Genomic DNA, 22,455 nt, shown 5'->3' on the forward strand with positions numbered 1-22,455 from the left:
TGGCTGGATCTGACTCAAACCTGTCTAGATGCTAGAGTCCTGCACAGCCAGTAATCCATTATATAACTCTAAATAAGATGGAAATAAAGACAGTGTCTGGATAACAAGAAAAATTATGGATTGACAGATCTACAAATTGTGGCCACATTTTCAGCTTCAGTTTCCTTATATGAAAATAATAGAATCCTTTCTGCCTTGAAGGGTTAATAGGAGAATTAAAGTTGGTACCCCAGAGAGTTACTATTCCTAAAATATTCTTAAGCATTTTAATGGCTTCTGCTTCTTAGAGTTCTTAACTTTACAAACTGAAAATAAGGATAAAAGCTCCCCACAACTCCCCTAAGCAGAGTCAAAAGCCAGCCATCAGCTTAAGGCACATATTTTACTCTTTGTAGTAAATGCTACAAATAAATGTAGTATTTGGAGTTGCAATTTAAAAAAAAAATCTAGAAACTAAAATGGTTTTTTTTCTATGCAACTACAAAGCAGAAATCTAGAAGAATTGAGGCTAAGCCCTGAGAATAGCATAGGTACCACACAGCAATGCAGCCCAGGGTACCAGGAAACACACAGCCCACAATCACACACTTAGCCAAGACTCTAAACAAACAAGAAAACTATGAAACCACTCAGACACACAAACACATCTTTTAACTCTGCAGTAGCTCTCAAACACTGGCTTGGGGAACCTCTTTGTGACATCTGTTCACCGTCTTCCTTACTGTGGGGCTGGTGCATGCTCCTGTGTTGTAAGTGACAAACACACTCAGGCATTAGAATTACTTGGGGACTGCTATACAGTCAACCTCCCCAGCCCCATGCAAGACCTGAAGGTTGAAAGTCAATGAGTTGTTGACATTGCAATGCACACAGTAGGTTTGGAAATGTCAGCTGTCCTCAGTATAGAGTCCTGCATGGCTCTTAACTTTTATTCTATGTGAGAGTTCCCTGGGAGAGGTAGGTGTAAAACCCAGTTTGTGATCCATAATGTAGAAGGGGTAACTGAAAAGTCCATGTCTACTGATGCAGGCATCCACATTATAACCACATGTCTTTTTTGTTTGGCTGGTTTGGTTTGGTTTGGTTTTTCTGGTATGTTTTGTTTTTCAAGATAGGATTTCTTTGTATAACCTTGGCTGCCCTGGAAGTATCTCTGTAGACCACGCTGGCCACAAACTCACAGAGATCTACCTGCCTCTGCCTGCCAGAGTGCTGGGATTAAAGGTGTGTGCCACTGCCACCACCACCACCACAACTACCACCCAACCCACATTGCCTCTTATTAGAGGATAATGATCAGGGAAGTATATAGGGTGTTAGGGGAAAGTAAAGCCTTTGCAGTGGTAAATATTAACTTAGTAGTCCCTGATATAATTTTAAAGGGAGGATGAGAAATTATTATATACTTTGAACATTGTTACTTTAAAATATCAAAATTCTTGACAGAACGACTGAGAACAATCTGTGAAAATCGAGTCACTTCCCCATCCCCCATGAGCAGCTCACTTCCGACTCTAGAGAAATCAGAGCATCCAACAGAACCCTGTCTAGAGACAGAGTCACTTTAGCTGATCAGATGCTCATATTGCCTTGCAGTTCCTCTCCTTACAGCAAGAGGCACTAGGCTGACTAATTTTCCATTAAATCACAGGATACCTGGATACAGGGGTAAATACTTCTTTTCAGTGTGTCTACAAAGGTGCATCCAGAAAAGACTAAAATTTAAATTTGGAAATTAATAAAGAGCATATCCCCTTACCATGTGGATGAACATCATTCAATGCTCTGTGGGCCTAAAAGGAACAAAACATGGTGAAGAAACAGTAACAGTCTGTCTGGTCACTTGAACTATGTAAGTCCATCTTCCTCTTTTGTTGACTAGGAACACCCATCCGCTCACAAATGGAACTTGGATGAAGCCTACACTGCCAACTCCCTGCTACCAACAGAAGATGACACACAGGCAATCTCCCTGTTAGTGGTGTTTCTCTGTCATATGCAAATATACTATACTCTTCACATAAATTGGGCCAATTCTTACGTCTGAATGGAATTGTATCAGTAACAATTTCCTTTCTAACTTCCAAAATCCAATTTGTTATACTGTTCTTTAAATGCCAGTATATGATGTTATCATATAGTCTCTAAAATGTAAAGGAAACCCCTCCTAAAGCCTTGAAAGCTTTCTCTTAGAAGAATCAATAGAAATGTCACCACTAATGAGAGAATGTCATATCACATACAATGATTTCAGTAACATATGTAACACCCTATTTCTGAAGCCTGAAGAATACTTGCCAACCCTCATAACTCTGGTGATAAGTTTTTCTGAAAATCTCTTCACCCTAAAGTCTGAGCTTTGACCAGACCTTACAGCCTAGTTAATGTCTCTTGACTTGCTAACCTGTGTGTACTCAGTCTGTTTAAGCTAAACCTGTCTTTAGAGAACAATGGAACCAAATGTGCTATGCCTTGGATTTCCCATGCAATCAGCTTTACAACATAAGCTAAATGCATGACTTTGATCCTTCATATTCTTCCTTGCCTCTGACACAGAACAATGTATGTGCATATATGCTGCCATAATCATTTGCTGAAAGCAGACAGCATGCTGAAAGCAACTTAAACAAATAAATATTCATAAATGTAGGAAACAATGTATGTGGATGGGTTGCTAACATGAGATTTTTGAATGCTGCTCTGAGTCAATTAGGGTTACTAAAGGAACTTCTTTCCTATAAAGCTCTTAATGATTTCCATTAAAAAATTCCTTGTTCCTTTCCCACACCATGTTTTCTTTGCTGTTTAATAAATACAAAATAGAGTTCTTTGATAGACACAGGCACCAACACAGATAGATCAAAGAGTCAACAGGGACAAAAACATCAGGCATTCATGTACACACACACACACACACACACACACACACACACACACACACACACACACACACCACACAACACACCAGAGTATAGACAGGCCAGTAACCAAAAACCAAGAAAGAACCATAGGGACAGAAGTGAAGAATTCAGATTTGGACTTGTTCTTTATCAAACTGATCCAAGGAGGCATTTCTGTCTTTATTGCTTAATGCAATTTGGATGCATTTTAGTGCCCAACTCTGAGATTATCTTTAATGCATTAACAGATGCACATGACCCTAGCAAAGGCCATCTGGAAAGTTTTGGAGGTTTCTTTTGATGTTTGAAAAACTAATTATTGCCATAGACACTCAGGATCAACTTTCATTTTGTACTTGGAACACTGAAAATTATCTATAGCCAGAGGCAGTGTGTGATCTTCTAAACTCTGGGTTTTTGGTATTGCAATATGATTATCAGTTCATAACAAAGTGATGTGAGCAGAAACATGGTTTTAGCATGGTGTTGTCGATGCTTAATGTCATAGGTAAGACAACAGGCTGGACAGGAAGATCCAGCTGCCTAGTAATCCACAAAGTTCCCCTCTGACATCACTTGAACATCCACATCTCATGCTAGACATGACATGAATAACGAGCAAAATATAGCTTCTAATATCAAGGAATTCATGTCCTAAGGCTCTAAGACACACTAAAATACTAGAGGCACCAGTGCCTCAGCTGAACCTAAAGGTGGGTTTACCAGGTGGACAGAAATGACAGATTCCCTGATGGCAGAGACTAGCACAGTCACATGCTTATATAAGACACTGCTGGAGTACTGAGTACAAAAGAGTCAGCAAAACATAGGTGCAGAAAGCTCAGAAAGGGGACTCAGAAAAACTCTAAAGTATCAGGAAAATGATCAGCTCTAAGGGAGAACTAGGTGGCTCATAGAAAATGCTAGGATTAGAAGAGTGGTAATAATTTATAGAGTGCTTTAAACAGTATCTGGCGTTAAGGGCAGTGCACATTCCTGTTAAGGGGGTGAGACTGAAGCTGGGGATCTTCTTTCGAGCTGATCCTGCTGATGTCCAGGTAACAGGTGGGGTGAATGTCCTCCAATGAGCTGATGTGTACATAACTAAGAGAGAAGAAGTGACACTGGTAGGATTTCACAGCCAGCTATATGTGAGAAACTGAAGAAAAGGCAGAAACCGAGTTAGACTTCAGTGCTTCTGACTGGGACAACTGGGTGAGTCGATCAGGGCTCTTATCTGGCACTGAACCAAGGTAAATATAAGCCAGCCTGTTTAGGAAGGAAGTAGACAACACATTTGACTTTATGATATGAAAATCTGGTGTTCCACATACTTAAATCACTCTGTTCTCATAAACTCCTATAAAGTTATAATTATTTTACAAAAATAGACTCAGAGGAGTTAATGAGATATTCCATGAATTGCATAATTAAGAGTTGCAAGCAATAAATGACAGGCCAAGTCCTCTGACTTCTAGGCGCAGGTTCTCATTTCCTCTTAGCAGGCTCACCAGAGGGCACACATTCGTCATCTAGTTTGTGCCTTTTCCTAATCTTCCTGTAGAAAACAGCTCCAAATCTATAAAATTATTCCCCAGTCAGACGCCAGGTTATTTATTTTTCTGCTGAATGATTTGTGGTATCTCCTATTAGTAACAAGAAACTCAGCAAATATTTAATATTAGAAGACAGTCCATTTATAAGTTATAGCAATAATGAAGTAGCAATATTCAAGCTTTGATAGTGGATATCATCTTGAATTCATGATTTAAAAATAGTGATCATGACAAAGATTTTTTACTGTAAGAGGCAAAGTACCTAAAGATTAATAAAATAACAGATCTCCTACACTATAGAGAAAGTAAAACTTTACTCAAAATACAAAAACAATCAAGATTCAAGGTTAAAATGCACCCCAGGAATCTTCAGATAGTAAAACAACAAGGTTTTATTCTTTTCCATCCAACTACTGTTCTTCTTGAGGTCCAAAGATGAAATGGATAATATTCCTTTTCTTTAAAAATCCAAACTTCCAAATGCCAGAGTTCTCATCACACTGCTCCAAACTTGGTACCCTTAGATTTGCTGCATCTGGCTGTTCCATTCTTGACCTTCAAGCCCATTCCAGTTTTCTTGTTCTCTATGTAGTGTCTTAGCTTGTGCTATTGTGTCTGCAGCCTCCAGGGTTCTTCCCTCATCTACCATGTAGAAATCTGTTTATTCTTCAAGGCTCAAATCATGTACCAGTATGTAGCTTTACCAACCACATAGCACTTCTGCTATGCCTCTAATGGGGTACTTCTTTATCATGTCCTGAAATAACAATTATATATGTGCTGAGGATTAAATGATGCTTCAAGATGTAAGAGAAATTTCTGTTAAAATTTTGTATCTTTAAGACTACATTGCGCTCTTCCTGTAAGCAACCTGAGGTAACCTGTGAAGATGGTTCGATACTCTCTAGACCCAGAAAAACCTACAAAATCATGCAAGTCAAGAGGTTCAAATCTCCAGGTTCACTTTAAGAATACCCGTGAAACTGCCCAGGCCATCAAAGGTATGCATATGCGAAAAGCCACCAAATACCTGAAAGGTGTCACATTGAAGAAGCAATGTGTACCATTCCGGCGATACAATGGTGGAGTCGGCAGGTGTGCCCAGGCCAAACAGTGGGGCTGGACACAGGGTCGGTGGCTGAAAAAGAAGTGTTGAATTTTTGCTGCACATGCTTAAAAAATGCAGAGAGTAATGCTGAGCTTAAGGGTCTAGATGTAGATTCTCTGGTCACATCTGAACACATCCAGGTGAACAAAGCACCTAAGATTCGTCGATGAATTTACAGAGCTCACAGCCGGATTAACCCATACATGAGCTCCCCGTGTCACATCGAGATGATCCTCACGGAAAAGGAACAGATTGTTCCAAAGCCAGAAGAGGAGGTTGCACAGAAGAAAAAGATATCCCAGAAGAAACTGAAGAAACAAAAACTTTTGGTACCAGAATAAATTCAACATAAAATAAATGCAGATAAAAGTAAAAAAAGAAAAAGAAAAAAGACTACATTGCGACAGAGCCCAATAGGAAAAAATAAATTGCAACTATTTCCTCCCTCCTAAGAAAGCTTTGAAACTGCCGAATCTAATGAATGGATGCACTTCTAGATCCCAGGGGCTTCTCAGGCTGCAGAGATCTTGTTTTGGATTGTGTTAAGTGTTAATGCTTGGGTTTTTGTTGATATGCCTGTTATCTACTCTCAGTGGCCATATCCAAAACAGATCCACTATGAATGAACTCTGCCTTGCAGTAAGCTTTATACATTAAAGCTCCTGCTCTTTCCCAGAGTGACAAAGGACAGACTATAATGGAAATAGTTTAAACAGTTAGCAGAAGCAATAATCATCTGTTATCTCAAGGAGAGAATTAAATATTTAATATCATGCTACATTTTGGCATTATATGGTCAATTTATTGCATTTGTTGACTTTCAGGTCAAACTTTTCCAGAGAAAGCTTAAGAGAAACCGTTTAGCAGACCAGTGTCTGTCAAAGTGGGGGAGAGAAGTACTGAACGCTCGTGTCCACAGCAGTGCAGCTGTCTGACTCTAAAGCATGGTCTCAGTGTGACCACTTAACATCTCACCTTCCTTATTCAGAAAGTGAAAGGTAAAGTCCTGGCCAAGCTATAGATCTCATGCCTCAGCAGCTTCAAACTACTGAACTTTATACATAACATAGTAAATTCACAAAAAGTTACCCCAATCACCACATATTTGCTTTAATTCTCCAAACTAAATGCAATAATATGGAAACCATAAGGTTTCCTTGAAGACACAGCACAAATAAATGAAATACAGAAAATCACTCAAAATTGAATTAAGTCTTCCCACTCTCATTTATCCCTGAATTCATAGTTTATGAAGCAACAAATACATACTGTAAAAAGAACAGAAATGTGTAAAGGTAGATTCACTGAAACTTTCAAATTTTATAGTGTTTATTTAATTCTGCAAACATATTAAAAATCTGTTAGTATTCAGGCTTGCGAAAGTAAACTCTGCTGCCTCATGCCAACAAAGTAACCCTGAGCACTGTAGCACATACTCCTGGGTTGGGTTCTCTCTGGCCGCCTTTCCCCCACAGGCTTTTTAAATATTATCTTTATTATAGGTGGGGTTATGAAACTTTATAAGCGAGACTGCCACTTTAGAAAGCTGTAAAAGCTCAGTGGATCCATTACTGCAACCCTAAAGAGCAAGCAAATTAAAGGATAAAGGCATAAAGTATAGGGTTATATTTTCTTCATGCCCAAGGTTATAGAGTTCATCTATGTCTGAAACTGCATATCAAAATCCTCAAAATTATACTCAGCTCCAGAAAACAGTAGTTGGCTGTCCCTTCAGGTCTATGTCAATTCAGATCCAGAAAAGCTGGGAAGACTTTAGGCACTGGCATATACTGTCCCTTCCAACTCATTCACCTTCCCTTCCTGCTTCTGCTAAACAAGTGGCTCTCTGCAGTCTTTCAAGTTGATTTTAACATGCCAGATACTGTTCCCATGAATGTTAAGTATGAATTTAGAAAATCTACGCTGAGTGGCTATTTATCTATCAGATGCAATAGTCATGACAGACAAACCCTCTGCCATTGTAGTGTGAGGTGATAAAATTCTTCAGTAGCCAAATGACGCCACTGTGTGTATGTATGTGTGCACTTACATATTTTTGCAGATGCAAATATATGAGTGTGCATCTGTTCGTGTGCAGGTAGATGCCAGAGGTAACCCTGAGTGTTCTTTCTCTCCTGTCAATCATTGTCCTTTTGAGACACCATTCTTAGTAGTGTGGAACTCAACATATACCTTAGGTTGGCTGATGAGTGATCCACTTGTCTCCTCACTCCTAAATTCTGGGATTGCAAATTCATGTTACCATGCCCTGCTCTACAAACAAAAAAAATATTAAAAAGACAGAAAAACGAAATAGTTCTGGGATTTGAACCAAGGTCCTTGTGCTCAAAAGAGCTGTACCACCTGAGGAATTTCTATGTCCCAAGGGAGGTGATTCTAAAGAGCTTTTAGCTTTCCTTTTTCTTGAAACACAGGTCATCCTATACCCAAACTGGCCTGGAACTCAGCATGTAGTACAGTTTTGTTTTGCTCTCATTGCTGCAGAGCAATGTTCTTCCTTTAGCTCCCCAGGTGCTTGGGTTATAGGCATAAGCCAGTATAACTAGCATTTATAATAACCTTAGTCTGAAGAAAATAAATGAGGCATTGGGAATATGGAGTAAGGCACATAAATTGTTATAAGCAAACTGGTTTCCTGAAGACGGTGCCACTAAAGTTGCTAAAGTTAGGGATATTGGAAAACAAGATGTTTAAGTTAGGGATAACTAGGAAATTCCAGGCAACAGAACAGGGAAAATTCACTCTAGCTAAAGATTATGGAATGGAAGTGACAATATTCTGGTTGTAATGCAGCTGCAGCATTACAAAGACTCCTGCTGAGGTCACCATCACAATACTTCCCTATCCACTAGGCTATTTCTATCCCTTGGCTACTGTGAATAGTGCAGCATTGAGCATGGATGGACAAGTAACTCTGGCTGGCCTACACCCATGCACATATTGGAAGCACTAAGTCCCTGGATTCAAAAAGAGAGAGCATGAAACTGGAAAAGAAATGGGTGTGGAGGAGAAAGAGGAGAGGGAGAGAAGCTGACCAACACACACACACACACACACACACACACACACACGATAGACAGATGATAGATATAGCTAAATGAAATTCTCAAATAAAAAATTAAATTACCATCAAACCAAAAATACTTCCTATTCCATTTCTCAATTTACCATAATAATGAGCCAGTCTTAGTTATCAGGAAAAAAAAGGAGATACCATGCTGCATTAGCTATTGGGGAACAGTAGCAGGGACATTTTAGGGATGATGCTTTGACCAGAAAAAGTTACTAACAAGTGAAGTGTAAGTTTCTAGACAAGCTAAGATTGTTTGAGCTAGAGGGGTCTCCAAAGTTTAATGTAGCTATATTTTCTTCACATGCTATCAAAGAATTGTGCTCACTCAGTCATACTAATTTTACCACTAAAACACACCAGCATAAGACATGGGCTACCTCCCACAAAAATTATTTTCCTCATTCTAAAAGACCTAACACAGTAAGTTCACGGGGTTGGGGGTGTGGGAATGTAAGGAACAAAAAAAGATAAATATTTGCAGACACTATAACTGTTTAACAAATCAATTCCAAAAGAGGGACCATTCCAAAGAGGGGTGGAAAGGGTGTAAGAGACTGAGGTAGTGGATGACAAGGAAACCTTATCTTCTGCGTACAGCAGGACAACTGCACATATAAACTTACAGTGGCCATGACAGCATGAACAAGACCTGTGCCCAAGCCAGACCAAATACCAACAAGGATGGAGAAACTGAAAACGCAATCACACCCCAAGCGATGGAGCTATTAGCAGTTGTGAGCTGCAGGGAGAAGGAGAGACAGTTTTCTACAAGACTGTAGCACTTAGTAACTCCACCAATCTCCCGTAGAAGCCAACACATCCAAAATATTTAGGCAACAAAAGTTGTTCTTGAAGGATTAATAAGAAAATAGAAAGTTAAGCAGGCAGGGAAGCAGGAAAAAGTTGAGAGGTATAGTGAACATGATCAAAATATGTCTTAATGATGCTTTCAAAGAACTATTTTTTTGAAAAATTATATAAAATTCTCAAAGAACTAATTCAAAAACACTACATGAAATTTTCAAAAAATTAATGATAAATACATATGCAAATGTTTTTAAATATGAAACTAGTATAATGGCCAATTATAAAGTGAAAATTAAAAAGAGCTTTAACAAACTATGAAGTACAAATTAGAAAAATAATTGAAAGAAACTCACCAAGAATAAAATTTGCAAAATAGCTGGGAAAAAATACTACAAAATTAAAATAAGGAAAGCTACATAATTTTGCTGAGAGGAATGAACTATAAATACATAAACACTGTGATGATTCATTTTGGCTGTCAACTTGAATCAATTGAAGGATGCCTAGAAAATTGAAGCACACTTCTGTGTGTCCTGGGATGTTTCCAGAACAGACTGGAATGTGGGTCAGTGAAGGGTAAGAAAGTGTCCCTGAACATGGGCAGCTCAATGTTACAGACTCGGACTCAGAGGAGAGGAAGGAAGAGGGTGGCCAGTTCTCACAGGCAGGCTTGACTCCCCTACAGCAGGGTGAGGGTTCTTGCTTTGCTTAATTCTCACTGCTACTGTTGTCACCTGTAGAAATCAGACTCTAGCTTTTTCCCATGTTGAGCCTTACTCTCACCAGCATTCTCCAGGAGCTTTCAAGTCTTCAGCTTCAAGCTGAGACTACATCCCTGGTCTCTCATTTTGAAGCTTCCTAACCTAGGCTATTCCCCTGAATGGTCAATCCTCAGATTGCTTTTTTGATTTTTGTGTCTACCCAGCCTCTGATGTATGTTAGTCTAAATATCACCCTTTATAATTACAAACACACAGAGAGAAACACACACACACACACACACACACACACACACACACACACACACACACACACACGGCAGGGTTAGGGAGGAAGAAGCATGAAGAAGAGTGGAACAGAGAGAGAGATGGAAGGGATTATTTATACTATTGATTCCCAAATGCTTTAAAGAGTCCTAACTAATGCAAACACCATGCTCCTAGAATAAAATTTTATTCTGCCCCATGTCTCTCTAAAATATAATACAATTCAAAGGGAACATACAAAATAAAACTAGAGGGCCAGAAAGATGGCTTAAAAAGTGTTTGCCAGCAAGTTTGAGAACTTGAATTTTATCACTTGGACCTATATGATGGAAGAAGAGAATGTAACTCCCCAAGGTATCCTCTGACCATCACATCTGTAGCACCTGCCCTCACAGATACACAACAGATATATATACACAGATGCAAACAAAAACAAAGCAAACATATAACAATGTTTTAAAAGAAGATAACCATAAAGGGATAAAAGAAAATAAAACAATGTTTAAAATTCTTCACAGAGATGTTTCTGACCTTTAAATTCACAGAAATGTGGATTTAACTATAAAAGCAATAAACAAGAAAAATTAAAATGATAAATAGAAAAAATCCACCCAAGACAACTTTCATATACAAAAATAAACAAAATAAATAAATGTACAAGAAACTGCCCTGCATATTATAATTTGAGCTGTCCAGAAGGGAACCCAATAGCTGATGAAAAGAATCAAGTAAATTGTTCTCACTCTTACACATCTGGGACATATATTCATGGTACTTAGACTATGACAGTACCCATACTAACAGATCATGTGAACCAGAACAGAGTTAAATGGCAAGGGACACCGATAGAATAAAGTCACATGAAAGCAAAGATGCTGTGAGAATAGGGAGAAGTCCAATAAGGTCTGACCATCTTTCCTAATCTGTCCAAGGATATAAATCTGGCACCCATAATATCCAAACAATAAAACTAGTAAATTTCAGCCCTTTGAAACTACAGCCCAGACCTAAATAAATATACACAAGTAATAAAAGATAGACAGATAAGAACCAGACATGTGGAAAAGCATCAGCATCAAATCAATGCAAGTTAAAGCATTCATAAGCAAATGTTAGACAGAGATAATGTACTGTGAAGTACAAGAAGAAATGTAAGTCTTCCTAGATTGTGGGCAGAACTGCAAACATGTTCCAGTTTTGTAACTCTAAAATGTGCTTACCCTAAGAACTGGCAACACTTACAAGCACTTCAAAGAAATCGAGACAAGTGAGATGGCTCAGAAGTGAAGGTGCTTCCTGCAAAGATGAGACCTGAGTTTGATGCTCAGTAAGCCATCACACATACACACACACACACACACACACACACACACACACACACACACACACACACACACTAAATGTAGAAAAATTATCTAATGGAAATTATAAATACAAGGTAAGAATTACATAAGGATATTACTGCAGTGCTACACCTATAAAACAACATTAAAATTATCTATCAATGCTTCTCAAATACCATCACCTTATAGCTTTTACTATGCCGCAGCCCACTGATTGATTTCCCAAAAACACTATAGCAGCTCCTGGTTTTGTTTAGCCTACTTGTCTAGTGAATATTTTCTGAGTCTCTACTGTGTACTATGATTGTTCTCCATGCTGGAGATTAAGCAGAGACTAAAACAAAATGTTCACCCTCATGCTGCTTGCATTTCAGAAGACAGACAGATGATAAATAAAAATATGTCATGGTAGTGAAACAGGTAAGAATTTTAAAAGAAAACATAGTGAGGGGAATGTGAGGGTTTGTGAGGGAAAAAGAAATCTTTAAAAATAAGACTCTCGGGGAACAGGTCATGGGATATCTGAGGAAGAGTCAAGGAAGAAAGAAACCCCAGGGCCACAGATATGAGGCAGAAGCATTCCAAATGTGTTCACTGTAGTTAAGAGGCCAAGGCAGTCAGAACAAAGTGAACAACAGTGAGAAGAGGACAGAAACACACTGGTCATGTAGAAACTTGGTCATTGCAAGGGCTCTAGATTTTGCTCCAAGCAAGAGGTAGGGCAAGCAAATTAAGAAAAGACTGAAGAGAGTATAAACAATTCCACAATAGACCATGGTGACTTAGATCTGCAGCTTCAAATACTGAATTATAAGTTACTGTCATGTATGTTGAAGTAAAGTTGACCAGAACTGTGTAGATCAGGACTGGAGGCATGGTGAATGAGTGAGAGCCTGGAAACTCCTAAAACCTAAAGAATTCCAAAGGAATAGTAACTATGAAATATGTTGATGAGCTAGTCATAGTTTTACAACACACACTAGAACATGTAACTACTAAAATCAAATATACTCCTCCATATACTCTCTATAATTAACTCCCATACCACAAGGTGTCTACCCTATACTTTGAAAAGCATTTATTTCAAGTAAATGCAATACATTTATATCATAGAAGACCAGACAGGCATTAATTATCTTCTACAGATTTTACCTAGATGTTACACCTAGACACATACAGTGACAAAGTCTGAAAATAAGGAGTAGCAATGCTATTTTTGAAACCTAACAGATGTCTTTTCATTTTTGTGTTTATCAAGCTGTCTTCACTATAATCTGTTTTTAAGTGTGCTTCACCAATTGTCTTCAATAAACAAAATTCTATTACTTCTATAAATCAAATTCCTTTCAAGTGGTTTCAATATATAAACATATCTCATTCAAATTGGATTTTTATTTCTAGTTTATCTATATAGAGCTTTAACTATATATCCAGAAGACCAAAAGGACAGCAGGGATCTAAAACAAGAAAAAGCATAGAAAATGGTAATACACAAAGAAACTAGACAACTTCAAGCAGTAGTGACACTGAGAATACATAACACATTGAAAATTCAATGGGTATCAGGTAACACATCAAAATGAAATCCTCAAAGGGAAAGAGACACACTGTGGTGTTTTGCATAAGGTTTGTCCCTCATAGGCTCATGTATCTGAGCACTTGGTCAACACTTGGTGTGCTGTTTAGGGAGCTTGTGGACCCCTTAGGAGGCTGAGCCCTTCTGGAAGAAGTAGTCACTGGGGCGGACTTTGAGGGCTTATAGCCACGCCTCAATTGCAGTTTACCCTCTGTTTTCTGCTTGAGGTTGAAATGTGATTTCTCAGCCTGCTGCTCCAGCTGCCTGCTGCCATGCCCCCACACTATTATGGACTCACCTTCTGGGACCATAAGTCACAATAACAGTTCTTCCTTAACTCGCTTTTAGATTATGGTGTTTTATCAGAGCAGAAAATAGTAATTAATAAATATATCAAATTGCAAGCACTATGGAACCAATCATAACCAAGTTCTTGTCACTTCATGGCCCAGGAGCTATGTTTCATTATGATTTCATTGCTTTGTAGTAAGCAAGTCTTTTTTGACACATGGCAATACCACGACACCATACCGTAACAAGTTACTCAAATGTTTTCACATAAATGAAATTTAAGATGTCACCCAGGTAAAATAAACATTCATATGCATACTCAGAGTAGAAGGAGATATGAGTACGTTCAATGAAGATGAGAGTAAGCTCTGAAAGGCAACTGATTATGCCGTTCCTTTCTGCTCTAATGTGCAATGTTCACAGATAAACTGAACTAAGCACAAAGCAAGCACAAATACACAGAGGAAATGAAATGTGAAATTAAAAGCTAAAAACACTCTGGTTCCCTCCTAAAATTTTCAAGCAATTTTCCACTTTGATTAGGAACAAAAATGTCTGTGCACTGGTTTTATCTTTGAAGCATCACACTGTAAATCCGGGGAATGTTCCTGAGTAAAGGGAGAGTCACTCTAGGGAAGAAATGGTAAGAGAACTGTTCTAAATACCTGTCAAGTGCAGACACTGCTCTCCAGCTCTCTAGTAAAATGTATAACCATGGAATGATGTTAAGGTATCTCATTTATAAAATGAATCATATGGCTTTACTAGCTAATAGTATAGTGAAATCATATAATGCCCTTGACAACTGGTATTAGACTTCACCTTATCATCTCAAGCAGGGCTCCTACTCTCTAACACACAGTCCTTTGAATAATATGAGAAGATAAGCTTTAGTTTTGTGAAGAGCCAAGACTTCATGTCATGGTCAAAAGCATCAAGAATGAAAAATCACCTGAAGGCCAACGTTGCCTTAGCACTCTTGGGAACACAGAGCATAGATTCCTTGAAAGGAAATGGCCTGATTCCCCTTCTTGGTTCTTCTGCTTCTCAAGAGCCTTTCTGAAATTAGCAAACCCACATAATTCTAACCCTTCCTTTCTTTAAAAAGCACATTGTTGAAGACATATGTTTAAGTATATGAAAGCCAAAGTTCAACATTTCAAAAAATGACCATACCTCATAAAATAGAAAATTCAGTTAACTGCATTTCGAGAAAGTTTTGCAACTAGGCCCTGTTAATTAATTTATTTATTTTTTGCTTGTTCAGCAATCTCAGTCTCTATGGATGCTACAAACAAACAAAAAACCCATCTCACTTCACAAAAATCATCATGGCATGGCATCTGAATCAGAAAACACATCTCACAACATTACTTCCAATGTTTGGCTCTTTCCCAGACAGCCAAGGAACGGCAGAAATGACTGCATCCCAACTTGAGAGACTGCAGGCCATTTCAGGAGTTCTGTTCACCAGTTTCTGGCATTCTTAATTAATCACAGCTGGTGCAGAAAAATATCCCTAGTCTAAAAATGTGTTTCCTCCACTAAGCACATATCTAAATGTTTCTATCCTTTTAAAGGAAAACATTGTCTTAGGCATGAAACAAAGAGAGCCACTGTCACCAGTAAAACAACTTTGTTTTTCCTCTCTCTTAAAAGATCCACTGTCAACAGGTAAATTTCTCTCTCTGGCTTCTTCCACACCAAAGCACCTCCTACAGGCTCTTCCTGGCTTTTCCTGTCACAAGTCCTCTGACCTTTTAAAGGAGTAGTCAGCTACAACCAAAGAGATGGAGAGTGACAGGCTCCAGGAAGCCACAGGGAAGCCTACTTTCAGAAGGCACACTTCTGCAAATGTAAGGAAGACTAAACAGACACACTCACCCAGGAAAAGGCAAGCGACCCCTCAGTTGATTCCACGGGTCCAGCACTTCCGGAACACAGCCCTCACCTCTGCCATTAGCCACTGTAAATCATCTCAGCACTGACCTCAAGTCCAAACATGCTTATTCCACAAGTACCTTCTTCATCACACAAGCAAGACTTGAACTTGGCAGCAGTTCTCCCATGACACAGTGATGACACAAACCTGTCTGCAACTGCACCTTCCTTGCCTCCCACACAGCCATTGGCAGTGGACTAACCGACACGGCAGTTACTGAGCAATATTTTGTGGTTATCTCTCCCACATCATTCACAGAGGCAGACAATGCAGTGCCATCACTCCATAAAAACTCTGCACTCCTCCCACCTGTTGTAATTCCACATAGTAATTTCCACTGTTACATGGAGGAACAAAATACTGGCTTGCGCTTAGCAGTAGTTATTCCATAAGTGTTTAGTGATATTATTAATCCCTTTGTCCTTTGGTCTTTAAAGAAATTAAAGGCCATGTTTTGAAGGAATGTAATAGCCAAGAAAATAAGCCTGAGGAGCCTGAAAAGAGATTCAGCCCTCACTAGGATGCACCACCACATCACTGCTCCTGCCTAACGCTTTCAGTCACTCTCAGGAGTAGGTATGGAAGGGAAGTCACTAAGATGTGATGAACACACAGCTTGCCTAGAGATGATAGGTGAGCAGGCAGGTGTGTGTGTGTGTGTGTGTGTGTGTGTGTGTATGTGTGTGTGTATGTGTGTGAGAGAGAGACAGAGAGACAGAGAGACAGAGAAAGAGAGACTTTATGGTCTTACGTGAGCTCTAACTGTTCATTCAGGCTGACATAAACCTTCAATGGGATTTATAATAGACTACTTTCTCTCCATTGCCATTCAGAGCACTCAGACAAAAATGATAGATAGCAAATATTCATCATTCCACATACTGTTCTGAGACTTTGTGGCATTTAATCTTCACAAAAACTCCATGTCACTTTGACAAACAAGGAAAATGAAACACATTCTAATAATATCTGTGACAGAGCTGGGATGTGTTTCCAGGGAATCTGACTTTAGGAACTTTCTGGTACACTTCAGGGGTCTATGGTTCTAGTTCCTTCTAGAAGATTCATAGAGTGATCAAATGGAAAACTGCACAGTGATGACCTGGAACAGCACTGAGGAATATAGAGGAAGAATTTAAATACTGATCCAGTTTCACAAATACTTGTGTGAATTGGGCAACTGTCCTTATTTCCTTTGTCTTAGAACTTCACACATATAATTATGGCATGTGTGTTGTTGGTAATGTGTTTACAAGAGTTGATGAATATCCTAATTATCTCTAAAATTCTATTATAATATAGTGTCAACTAAGTTGATTAGAATACCATGTGCTATCTTAAAGCTCCAAAGGAACTTAATATAAATCAAAACAACAAACAAACAACAAAACATGATTTCTGTAGGATGAAAACAGAGGTTACAAACAAAATTGCCTAGCAAACCCATGGCCAACAGCAACATCTCGTGCTTATGGAAATGAGGCAGTACCCACACTATTGGCTGCCTGAAAATCAGATTAGTGTGCTTGTGCCAGCCTGCTCATGTGTACACCATATGCATGTGTGCTCAGCACAGCATGACCAAGAACGGGAACTAAGCCGTGCACCCTTGTGAGGACAGAAAGCAGCGTCTTGAGTGTAGGAGGGAATCCCCAGAGTAGAGCTCAGCAAACCCACCATGCAAGCTTCTTAAACTGCTGAGAAACCAGGAGGTCTCCCTTACTTTAAAAGTTACCTGTTATTTAACCACTGCCACCCCACCCCCCACCCCCACCCCACACACACACACACACACACACGCACACAGGCACACACAGGAAGACCCACGAAGAACTTAAAATCCACAACTCAGAGACACCCTGGGAGAAAACGGGCTAGGATGCTTTGTGGAGATGCAGACAGGCAGTGCAGCCATTGGGAAGTGAACAAGGAAGGCTGCATGTGGTGTGGAGGTGAGCTTTTCTGGGACTCTTCTGAATTACACACAACCACTATCACTGAGTCATTCTAGGATGACTCCTGATGTGATAAGGAATTCTCTGAGGCTGTTGACAGACCTTCATTGCTTGCTAATCAGAGTGAGTTGCCTCAGGATGTTTCAGAAAGAGAAGTAGAAAAAGTCTCCTATACCAAGGAGACAGGTCTGGGAGAGAAACCCTGGCTGCCTGAGTATATGGGGGTAACAAAGTAGATCAGATGTATGAACTAACAGGACACCCTGGTCCCTTTCTTTGGTTTGCTAAAAACTCTATCTCTAAATAGAGTACTCCAGGGTAATAAACATGTAGGTGGGAAAGCTAATTGAGAAGCTCTCTCTACCAGTCACAACAAGGGGGCAGTGCAAAGGCCTCTTAGCTGTTTCCAAGGCAACAGTCCGTAAGATTTCACCATCCTCTCATGTTTACTAATATCCCAAGAGGACTAGAACATCAGGAAGGAAAGCAAGTCCAGAGGCTACAGTTGGACACAGAGGGATTCGAGGGACTGTGCACTGTGGATCATAAGTTCATCAGTACCATGACATAGGTGAACAACCCACAACAGCAGCTTGGGCCAAAACCATGAGTGTGTTACACAGCATCACTATGTGAATCCCCATAACCCAAGCAGTCCAAGAATGCACATGTCTAAAGTTTACATGCTCTTTTACAACCCTTATGTGGTATGGGAACTACTAAGAATCAAAGACAGTAGTTTGGCATAAAAAATGCTATCATTGGGGGCTTAAATGGAGGAAAAAAGTGATTCTATCTCAGAGCATTCTGGATTTCACACAGTAGGAGAAAAATGACTCTCCCTCACGTTATACTCTGACATCCAGACATACACCATGGCACATACACATGAATACACACACACACACACACACACACACACACACACACGCACGCACGCACGCACGCACGCACGCACGCACACACACACACACACACAGAGAGAGAGAGAGAGAGAGAGAGAGAAGGAGAGAGAGAGACAGAGACAGAGACACAGAGACAGACAGACAGAGACAGAGAGAGAGTCAAACAGACCTTCATTGCTTGCTAATCAGAGTGAGGTGTCTCAGGATGTTTCAGAAAGAGAAGTAGAAAAAGTCTCCTATACCAAAGAGACAGGTCTGGGAGAGAAGCCCTGGCTGCCTGAGTATATGGGGGTAACAAAGTAGATCAGATGTATGAACTAACAGGACACCCTTGTTAGGGTGTCCTTGTCAGGGTTTTTTTTTTTTTTCAAATTATGCAATTTTAGCCAGATGTGGTCAAACATGACTATGATCCAAGCACTGGGGAGAATGAGACAAGAGATAGAATCCCGAATTAAGGCCAGCCTGAGCTGTAACACCAAGACTCAAGCTCAAAAAGAAACTCTATTTTTTCAATATTGGGTTTAAAAGAGCTATTTAGGATATAAATAAGCACAGGAAGGAGAAGCCAAGTATGGTGGCACAAAACCATAATCCCAACTACATGGGGGCCTAGAAGGAATGGTTCACCTCTTGAGTTTACTGCTAGCTTGGACAACATAGTGAAAACAGATCTTTAAGATAAATAATACTGATATCAGTAATCAAGGAATGAGTCTACTAACTAAAGAATGTCTCTTGAAATGTTAAGCTGCAGATGCCTCACTCCAGTGGACTTTTGTGCACAGACCTATACAATTTCCTATTATTCTAGTTTTCATAAGGAGAGACTCAGCATCCATACTGATTTCTGCATGGTACCACTTAGACTAATAAAGTCATCAGCAGGATTACAGAAGTTCACTATGAAAAGACACTGTTTTGCAGAGACATAACACAGTATGAGCAATCACACCACCATGCCTAAAACCACAAGACAGAGGATCAATATCGAGTCTCTCCATTTTATCTGACCAAACACCCAAAAAGGCATAAATCAGAAAAGAAAAACAAAAAAAATTAGGAAGCACACTGCTGTGTCCTTTGTTACTAATCTGTGCTCTGTGATGATAAGAAATGAGATAATGAACATGGCAGCACACAGGGATGGTAGACGGCGGACACTGACCATGCACATACTAGCTTCAGGTGCTGCCTTAAGCACTTTGTAAATAGTATCTAGATAGACTGATCCTCTTAACAGCCCAAGGAGTTATTACTACCACTATTTTACAGAGAACCAGAGGGACTTTTACCCAAGGCAATATTTTCAGGATATAGCCACACTGGGCTATGATGAAAAATACTTTTTAAAAAATTCAAGAACTGCCAGGAAGTGGTGGTGCATACCTTTTATACCAGCACTTGGGAAGCAGAGGCAGGCAGATTTCTGTGAGTTCAAGGCCAGCCTGGTCTATAGAGCTAGATCCAGGACAGTAGGGCTATATAGAAAAACCCTGTCTTGAAAAACAAAACAAAAACTCAAGACCTAAACCCTACACAAGATTCTGCTCCTTGCATAGAGTTTGGTCCTATAAAAAGGCATCCAGACACTAGGTTGATAAAATTTTAACCATGTTAAAACTTCAGCTAATACCCTTTAGCTCATATAAAATCAGTAATTATCTAAATGCCTTATCATCCCACAGGAAAAAACACAAGAGTTCTCTTAATTCTCCTAACATGACAATGCCACAGAAAGGAAGGAAAGATGAAGTTACCCTCCTCCTTCTGGTCCCCTGAGAATTCTAAAGAAAGTAAAGTTGTCTACAAGATCATCCCTCATTATTCTCACTCCTGCAATAGTAACTAATGATTTGAAGTGCACACATATCTTCTATTTAAATGTAAGTTCTATAACAGTGGGGATCTTTCAATATATTTATCTTGGCTACTTAACCTCCTCCTATCTGACATATTTGTATGTCTTATTTTTCTGTACCCTTGGACTCAACCCACATTATGTTTGAATCACTTCCACTGAAAACATTATGAAGCAGAAAACGAAGATACTGAATTTGTTGCTATTTAACCACACCCCTACCCTAACCTTAAATAGTATTGGACTACTTTCACTGGGGAAAATAAGATTACGAGAAACATTTGAATAAGCAATAACTTAACTGAGAAATAAATCATATGAACATCAGGATCTTTCTATAGAGGAGAAACTATATATATAGTTCTAAGATAAGCTAGTGAGCAGAACATTTATTTTGGGTATGAAGAAAATAATGTGGCTACAGGGTTGGGATCTGGGACAAATGTTCCATACAAAGCTGGTTACAATGAACAGTTCATTCAATAATATAGGAAAAGGCTGTGTGCTCAAATCTTGAAATGTACTGCCTTAAGTTCACAATCTGGCCTACATTTTCTAAAACTTATTTAAATATAAAATTTTCCTTTAAGAGTAATTATATTCTAAAGGGAACAATCATGAGTCAAGAATATGGTGACTGTACACTACAATACTCAAGTATTAAAAGTCTGCTTAGCTAGTACCATTCTGATCAGAGACTATTCGTCCTAGAAGACTGTAGCATCTTCAGAGATTACGGAGATATTATGCCTTAAACTTGGAACATCCACAACATCAGAAACGTAAGAAATAAACTAGTCTAGGAAAATCAACAATGAACTAGTAACATCAATGAACTAGTGATATCAGCAATGAAGAAGTGACATCAGCAATGAACTATTAACATCAGCAGTGAACTAGCAACATCAGCAATGAGCTAGCAACATTAACAATGAGCTAGTAATATCAGCAATGAACAGAATCATCTGCAATGAACTAGAATCATCAATGAACTAGCAACATCAGCAATGACCTGGCAACATTAACAATGAGCTAGTAACATCAGCAATGAAAAGAATCATCAGCAATGAACTAGCATCATCAATGAACTAGTAACATCAGCAATGAACTGGCAACATTAGCAATGAGCTACGGCTATGAGCTAGTGACATCAGCAATGAAGTAGCAACATTGTCTATGAACTAGTGACATCATCAGTGAACTAATGAAATCAGCAATGAACTATTAACATCAGCAATGAACTGGCAATATCAGCAATGAGCTAGCAACACCAGCAATGAAAAGAAGCATCAGTAATGGTGGCCTGTACTGGCCCGGAGAAGAAGGTATCCCCTGAGAATTTACAGCACAGGTCCCACTGACCTGTCCTGTTGTCTTTCCAGTTGTATTGATATAGATATGGCAGCAGCATTCTTCAGTCACCACATCCAGGGATACAGCAAAAGGTTTCTAAACTGTAGAGTCCCTGGAAACACCCTATCAACAACCTGTAACTGTGTCACTCATTCAGGAGGGAGCCAATGGCACTCTGACTTTCTTCTACCCTAGGTTGCCTACGAGTGAAGATTCCTGAGTTCTAGAACTAAGAAGCTCAAATGAATCAACTGCCCACCTAATATAAATACTGGACTGGAAAGTATACTGAAACATATGTAAGACTTTGCTGGATGGTAAAAGTACTTTCATAGCACAGGCAAACTCCTGAGTTCAATCCCCAGAGCCACACCAAAATCCTGTTGACTAATAGAAATAAGTTCACTTCTAATAACCTTCACTAGTGCTGCTCACATCCACCCAAGTCACTGGCATGAGCCTAAAACAGTGTGCTGACAGGGCTGGACAGAGTGGCATCCTCCAACGGAAACAAGGTCTATTTTTAAACAAGGCAATTAGTCAACTCCAAAATTCCCTTGTAAAATAGTAAAAGAAGTTGGGGGGGCAGGTCAAATTGCCTCAAATCCAGAAAATATACATCATTGTGTTTTGACTGTTTCTGCCATTATTAAGAAGACAAAAAAGCATAACAATTCCCTGGAGAAGTATTGATTCTCTCTCAAAGTTCAAGTAGGCCCTGAACCTGAAGGCCTGCAGACATCAATACAGGCCATGTAACAGTGAGTGCCCTTGAGGC

General features: G+C 39.3%; 1 protein-coding gene and 1 pseudogene across 11 annotated transcripts in view; one reads left to right on the plus strand and one right to left on the minus strand.

The window, feature by feature from the left end:
• Psd3 (pleckstrin and Sec7 domain containing 3) overlaps positions 1-22,455 on the minus strand; it is a 520,985-nt gene that overhangs the window by 232,418 nt on the left and 266,112 nt on the right. The gene's annotated exons all lie outside the window — the stretch shown is intronic.
• Positions 5,346-5,905, plus strand: LOC113832505 (annotated as a pseudogene).

Source organism: Cricetulus griseus, assembly GCF_003668045.3.
Source record: "Cricetulus griseus strain 17A/GY chromosome 1 unlocalized genomic scaffold, alternate assembly CriGri-PICRH-1.0 chr1_0, whole genome shotgun sequence".
In the NCBI taxonomy this organism is placed as follows: Eukaryota; Metazoa; Chordata; class Mammalia; order Rodentia; family Cricetidae; genus Cricetulus; species Cricetulus griseus.